The sequence below is a fragment of the Mobula birostris genome, unplaced genomic scaffold (genome assembly GCF_030028105.1).
Source record: "Mobula birostris isolate sMobBir1 unplaced genomic scaffold, sMobBir1.hap1 scaffold_4406, whole genome shotgun sequence".
Classification (NCBI taxonomy): Eukaryota; Metazoa; Chordata; class Chondrichthyes; order Myliobatiformes; family Myliobatidae; genus Mobula; species Mobula birostris.
The window spans coordinates 12,501-20,000 of record NW_027277515.1 but is presented as its reverse complement, the minus strand read 5'-3'; positions in this window follow the sequence as shown (position 1 = coordinate 20,000).

The window sequence follows — 7,500 nt, the reverse complement described above, 5'->3', positions numbered from 1 at the left end:
CGGCGGGAGACTCCGTCAATCGATCGTGGTGCAAACGTGCGAATGCCCAACGTCAATTCCGCCCAAAGCATGAAGCCCTCGGTCGGCAATCGGGCCGCCCCGCGGCAGACCCACCTGCCCACCTCCGGAGATGGTAACGAGCCGAGCACGGAAGTTCGGCGCACGTGTCGAGACCGTCGCTTCCACTCGGCCTCTCCCAAAGGTAGGACCGACCAAGCCGGATCGATCGGGGAACAGAGGTCTAACGCAGACGACACTCGCGAGGGCACCAGCGGCAGGCTTGTCCCTTCTCCGTCTTGGTACACACAATGCCTCTTTGCTTTTCGGATCGATATAAAGCTTTTGCCACCGTCGGTCTGCCGGCCGCCGCCCGCGGTCCGCGCTCAGACTCTGTCTGTCCGCAGCCCCCGCTGCGTTCTTGGACTTTGTCATTTTTTTCGGAAATAGCGAAAAAAAGCTTTTATCATTGTAAGTCGGAGCTCGCCCGGCCTCCCGCTTACTGAGTCACAATTGAGTAAGGCTCACTTAGAACTCTGCACTGTGTCAACCGTACCACTAGTCACCCTGCTAAGTGTGTCTGGAAAACGTGTTCCCGTAAATCTCCGGGAACCCCGCCAATCCCCCCGTACAGAAATTGCATGTGTCAAGTCGGCGGGATGCCTCCCGGAAGTCCTACCGGGAAGGTCGCACTCTGGCCCCGCCAGGCGGGGCAAATCCGACCCCCATAGTGACTTCCGGGCCTAACTCGTTAACCAGAGCCGCGACAGACCGTGCAACAATGACATGTGTCAAACCGGCGGCACGACGCCCGGAGCTCATGCCGGTCGCGGGGCACCTCGGGCCCGCCCGACGGGGCAGATCCGACCTTCACAGGCTTCCGACGGCAATTGGTTAACCGGCGTGGCGCCGAGGGCACGCGGCTGGCTCGGCGGGCGGCCCTCCGGTAGTGCCGCCGTCGATCGGCCGCCTCGGTCGGCAGGAGGGCCCCGAAGTCGCCTTCATTCTGACTTCCGAGTCGGGACTTAGATTACTTTCGACTCTTCAGCCAAGGTCTCGGATCGACGGCGGGACCTGCGGTTGTCCCTCCGAAAATGCCGCCGCTCGGCCGGCACGGCCCGCCGAATACGTCCCCTTACTGGCTCCCGCCTCGGGACTTTGTCAGAAATTCATTCGGGCAAGGTTTCCATTCGGCGGCCGGAGCACCGGTAGTCATACGGAAAATGCCGCCCCTCGGCCGGCATGGGCCTGCGAATAGGTCCCGCTGACAGACTTCCGCGATTGGGTATTTGTCCGAAAATCCATACCGGCAATCTTCGGAATCGTGCGGAAAAGCTGCCGCGTGGCCCGGGTTAACCAATTGGGGAGGCCGGTGCCATCTACCGAATACTTCAACAACTCGTGAAAACGGCCTCCCTATATATCTGCAGGAACCCCGCCAATGCCCCCGTACAGAAATTGCATGTGTCAAAGGGGCGGCCGAATCTGACCCCGGCGGCCGAGCCTCTGGAACTCCGGGTCGGCCTCGGCCGGCAAATCCGACCCCCATCCAGACTTCCGGAGCGGACTTGGTTAACGAATTGCCACCGGGCAAATGGTTAACCGACAGATCTTGGAGGCTCGTTACCCAAGCCATCCCCCGCCGGTGCGAAAAGTTAACAATCAGCGGGCGGGCAATTCGTGAACCGACCGGGACCGGGCAATTCGTTAACCATTCGGAACCGGGCAATTCGTTAACCAACCTTGTCCTGGCAATGAGTGCACCAACCCGGCCGGACAATTCGTTAACCAAGCTGGCTCTGGCAATTCGTTAACCAACCTGGCCGGGACAATTCGTTAACCAACCCGGCCGGACAATTCGTTAACCAAGCTGGCTCTGGCAATTCGTTAACCAACCTGACCCTGACAATTCGTTAACCAACCCTGTCCTGGCAATGAGTGCACCAACCCGGCCGGACAATTCGGTAACCAACCAGACCCTGGCAATTCGTTAACCAACCAGGACGGGCAATTCGTCAACCAACCCTGTCCTGGCAATGAGTGCACCAACCCGGCCGGACAATTCGGTAACCAACCAGACCCTGGCAATTCGTTAACCAACCTGACCCGGACAATTCGTTAACCAACCAGGACGGGCAATTCGTTAACCAACCAGGCCCGGACAATACTTTAACCACCCTGGTTTTCCAATTCGTGAACCAACTGGGAACGGACAATTCGGTAACCAACCCTGTCCTGGCAATGAGTGCACCAACCCGGCCGGACAATTCGTTAACCACCCTGTCCTTGCCAATTCGTGAACCAACTGGGAACGGACAATTCGTTAACCAACCCGGCCGGACAGTTCGTTAACCAAGCTGGCTCTGGCAATTCGTTAACCTACCCGGCCATGGCAATTCGTTAACCAACCTGACCCTGACAATTCGTTAACCAGCCAGGACGGGCAATTCGTTAACCAACCTGGCCCGGACAATTCCTTAACCACCCTGGCCTTGCCAATTCGTGAACCAACTGGGAACGGACAATTCATTAAACAACCCTGTCCTGGCAATGAGTGCACCAACCCAGCCGGACAATTCGTTAACCAAGCTGGCTCTGGCAATTCGTTAACCTACTCGGACATGCCAATTCGTTAACCAGTCTGACCCGGACAATTCGCTAACCAACCCTACTCGGGCAAATCGTTAACCAAGCCCAACCCCGACAATTCGTTAACCAACCCTGCACGGTCAAGTCGTTAACCAAGCCCAAACCCGACAATTCGTTAACCAACCCATACATGGCAATTCGCTAAACAACCCGGCTCGGGCAAATGGTTAACCAAGCCGGCCGGGCAAATCGTTAACCGGCCCGGCAGTCCCGACAATTCGACAATCAACCAGCTGAGGACAAACCCTTCGCCCTCAATAACAACTAGTTCTTGCCCCGCCGTCAAAATGTCCCGGCCGATGTTCATCAGAAACTCCTTGCTGGCCCATGGGCCCCCCCTCCTTACCTTAAGAGAGTCATAGTTACTCCCGCCGTTTACCCGCGCCGCACTGAATTTCGTCAAGTTGGGTCTGGCAACCCGCTAACCCGGCCGGCCGGGCCTGACAACGCTCTAGAAACCCGGAACAGGCAGTTTCGTGAACCAACCGCGCACGCTCCTGACAATGCGTTCACCCACCCTGCTCGGGCAAATCGTTAACCAAGCCCAACCCTGACAATGCGTTAATCAACCCGGCCATGGCAATTCATTAACCAACCCGGCTCGGGCAAATGGTTAACCAAGCCGGCCGGGCAAATCGTTGACCGGCCCGGCAGTCCCGACGATTCGACAATCAACCAGCTGAGGACAAACCCTTCGCCCTCAATAACAACTAGTTCTTGCCCCGCCGTCAAAATGTCCCGGCCGATGTTCATCAGAAACTCCTTGCTGGCCCATGGGCCCCCCTCCTTAACCTTAAGAGAGTCATAGTTACTCCCGCCGATTACCCGCGCTGCACTGAATTTCGTCAAGTTGGGTCTGGCAAGCCGCTAACCCGGCCGGCCGGGCCTGACAACGCTCTAGAAACCCGGAACAGGCAGTTTCGTGAACCAACCGCGCACGCTCCTGACAATGCGTTAGCCAACCCTGCTCGGGCAAATCGTTAATCAAGCCCAACCCTGAAACTGCGTTAACCAACCCGGCCATGGCAATTCATTAACCAACCCGGCTCGGACAAATGGTTAACCAAGCCCAACCCAGACAATTCGGTAACCAACCCGGCTCGGGCAAATGGTTAACCAAGCCGGCCGGGCAAATCGTTGACCGGCCCGGCAGTCCCGACGATTCGACAATCAACCAGCTGAGGACAAACCCTTCGCCCTCAATAACAACTAGTTCTTGCCCCGCCGTCAAAATGTCCCGGCCGATGTTCATCAGAAACTCCTTGCTGGCCCATGGGCCCCCCTCCTTAACCTTAAGAGAGTCATAGTTACTCCCGCTGTTTACCCGCGCCGCACTGAATTTCGTCAAGTTGGGTCTGGCAAGCCGCTAACCCGGCCGGCCGGGCCTGACAACGCTCTAGAAACCCGGAACAGGCAGTTTCGTGAACCAACCGCGCACGCTCCTGACAATGCGTTAGCCAACCCTGCTCGGGCAAATCGTTAATCAAGCCCAACCCTGAAACTGCGTTAACCAACCCGGCCATGGCAATTCATTAACCAACCCGGCTCGGACAAATGGTTAACCAAGCCCAACCCAGACAATTCGGTAACCAACCCGGCTCGGGCAAATGGTTAACCAAGCCGGCCGGGCAAATCGCTAACCGGCCCGGCAGTCCCGACAATTCGACAATCAACCCGCTGAGGACAAACCCTTCGCCCTCAATAACAACTAGTTCTTGCCCCGCCGTCAAAATGTCCCGGCCGATGTTCATCAGAAACTCCTTGCTGGCCCATGGGCCCCCCTCCTTACCTTAAGAGAGTCATAGTTACTCCCGCCGTTTACCCGCGCCGCACTGAATTTCGTCAAGTTGGGTCTGGCAAGCCGCTAACCCGGCCGGCCGGGCCTGACAACGCTCTAGAAACCCGGAACAGGCAGTTTCGTGAACCAACCGCGCACGCTCCTGACAATGCGTTCACCCACCCTGCTCGGGCAAATCGTTAATCAAGCCCAACCCTGAAACTGCGTTAACCAACCCGGCCATGGCAATTCATTAACCAACCCGGCTCGGGCAAATGGTTAACCAAGCCGGCCGGGCAAATCGTTGACCGGCCCGGCAGTCCCGACGATTCGACAATCAACCAGCTGAGGACAAACCCTTCGCCCTCAATAACAACTAGTTCTTGCCCCGCCGTCAAAATGTCCCGGCCGATGTTCATCAGAAACTCCTTGCTGGCCCATGGGCCCCCCTCCTTAACCTTAAGAGAGTCATAGTTACTCCCGCCGATTACCCGCGCTGCACTGAATTTCGTCAAGTTGGGTCTGGCAAGCCGCTAACCCGGCCGGCCGGGCCTGACAACGCTCTAGAAACCCGGAACAGGCAGTTTCGTGAACCAACCGCGCACGCTCCTGACAATGCGTTAGCCAACCCTGCTCGGGCAAATCGTTAATCAAGCCCAACCCTGAAACTGCGTTAACCAACCCGGCCATGGCAATTCATTAACCAACCCGGCTCGGACAAATGGTTAACCAAGCCCAACCCAGACAATTCGGTAACCAACCCGGCTCGGGCAAATGGTTAACCAAGCCGGCCGGGCAAATCGCTAACCGGCCCGGCAGTCCCGACAATTCGACAATCAACCCGCTGAGGACAAACCCTTCGCCCTCAATAACAACTAGTTCTTGCCCCGCCGTCAAAATGTCCCGGCCGATGTTCATCAGAAACTCCTTGCTGGCCCATGGGCCCCCCTCCTTACCTTAAGAGAGTCATAGTTACTCCCGCCGTTTACCCGCGCCGCACTGAATTTCGTCAAGTTGGGTCTGGCAAGCCGCTAACCCGGCCGGCCGGGCCTGACAACGCTCTAGAAACCCGGAACAGGCAGTTTCGTGAACCAACCGCGCACGCTCCTGACAATGCGTTCACCCACCCTGCTCGGGCAAATCGTTAACCAAGCCCAAACCCGACAATTCGGTAACCAACCCAACCATGACAATTCGCTAACCAACCCGGCCCGGGCAAATGGTTAACCAAGCCCAAACCTGACAATTCGCTAACCAACCCGGCCCGGGCAAATGGTTAACCAAGCCGGCCGGGCAAATCGGTAACCGGCCCGGCAGCCCCGACTATTCGACAATCAACCAGCTGAGGACAAACCCTTCGCCCTCAATAACAACTAGTTCTTGCCCCGCCGTCAAAATGTCCCGGCCGATGTTCATCAGAAACTCCTTGCTGGCCCATGGGCCGACAATTCGTTAACCAACCCAACCATGACAATTCGCTAACCAACCCGGCCCGGGCAAATGGTTAACCAAGCCCAAACCTGACAATTCGTTAACCAACCCGGCCCGGGCAAATGGTTAACCAAGCCGGCCGGGCAAATCGGTAACCGGCCCGGCAGTCCCGACAATTCGACAATCAACCAGCTGAGGACAAACCCTTCGCCCTCAATAACAACTAGTTCTTGCCCCGCCGTCAAAATGTCCCGGCCGATGTTCATCAGAAACTCCTTGCTGGCCCATGGGCCCCCCTCCTTACCTTAAGAGAGTCATAGTTACTCCCGCCGATTACCCGCGCTGCACTGAATTTCGTCAAGTTGGGTCTGGCAAGCCGCTAACCCGGCCGGCCGGGCCTGACAATGCTCTAGAAACCCGGAACAGGCAGTTTCGTGAACCAACTGCGCACGCTCCTGACAATGTGTTCACCCACCCTGCTCGGGCAAATCGTTAACCAAGCCCAAACCCGACAATTCGGTAACCAACCCAACCATGACAATTCGCTAACCAACCCGGCCCGGGCAAATGGTTAACCAAGCCCAAACCTGACAATTCGTTAACCAACCCGGCCCGGGCAAATGGTTAACCAAGCCGGCCGGGCAAATCGGTAACCGGCCCGGCAGCCCCGACTATTCGACAATCAACCAGCTGAGGAGAAACCCTTCACCCTCAATAACAACTACGTCTTGCCCCGCCGTCAAAATGTCCCGGCCGATGTTCATCAGAAACTCCTTGCTGGCCCATGGGCCCCCCCTCCTTACCTTAAGAGAGTCATAGTTACTCCCGCCGATTACCCGCGCTGCACTGAATTTCGTCAAGTTGGGTCTGGCAAGGCGCTAACCCGGCCGGCCGGGCCTGACAATGCTCTAGAAACCCGGAACAGGCAGTTTCGTGAACCAACTGCGCACGCTCCTGACAATGTGTTCACCCACCCTGCTCGGGCAAATCGTTAACCAAGCCCAAACCCGACAATTCGGTAACCAACCCAACCATGACAATTCGCTAACCAACCCGGCCCGGGCAAATGGTTAACCAAGCCCAAACCTGACAATTCGCTAACCAACCCGGCCCGGGCAAATGGTTAACCAAGCCGGCCGGGCAAATCGGTAACCGGCCCGGCAGCCCCGACTATTCGACAATCAACCAGCTGAGGACAAACCCTTCGCCCTCAATAACAACTAGTTCTTGCCCCGCCGTCAAAATGTCCCGGCCGATGTTCACCAGAAACTCCTTGCTGGCCCATGGGCCCCCCGCCTTAAGTCATAGTTACTCCCGCCGAATACCCGCGCTTCACTGAATTTCGTCAAGCTGGCCCTGTCAAATCCTTAACCCGACCGGACCCTGACAATTCGATAAAAAAAACCAGCTGGCGCAGCCCACCTCTTCCAATACTACGGCGCACGGGGCCCGCGCGGTGGGTGGGTGGGTGGGTGTGTGGGTGTGTGAGCTTGAACCATGTGTCCGGAGATCGGGTGGTCCAGGGAGTTTTGGTTACCCAGGTGCAATTCGTTAACCAAGTCTGGCTCGGAAGTCCGGATGCGGGTCGGATTTGCCGGCCACTGCCGGCCGGGAGTTCCAGAGCCCCGGCCGCCGGGGTCAAGTTC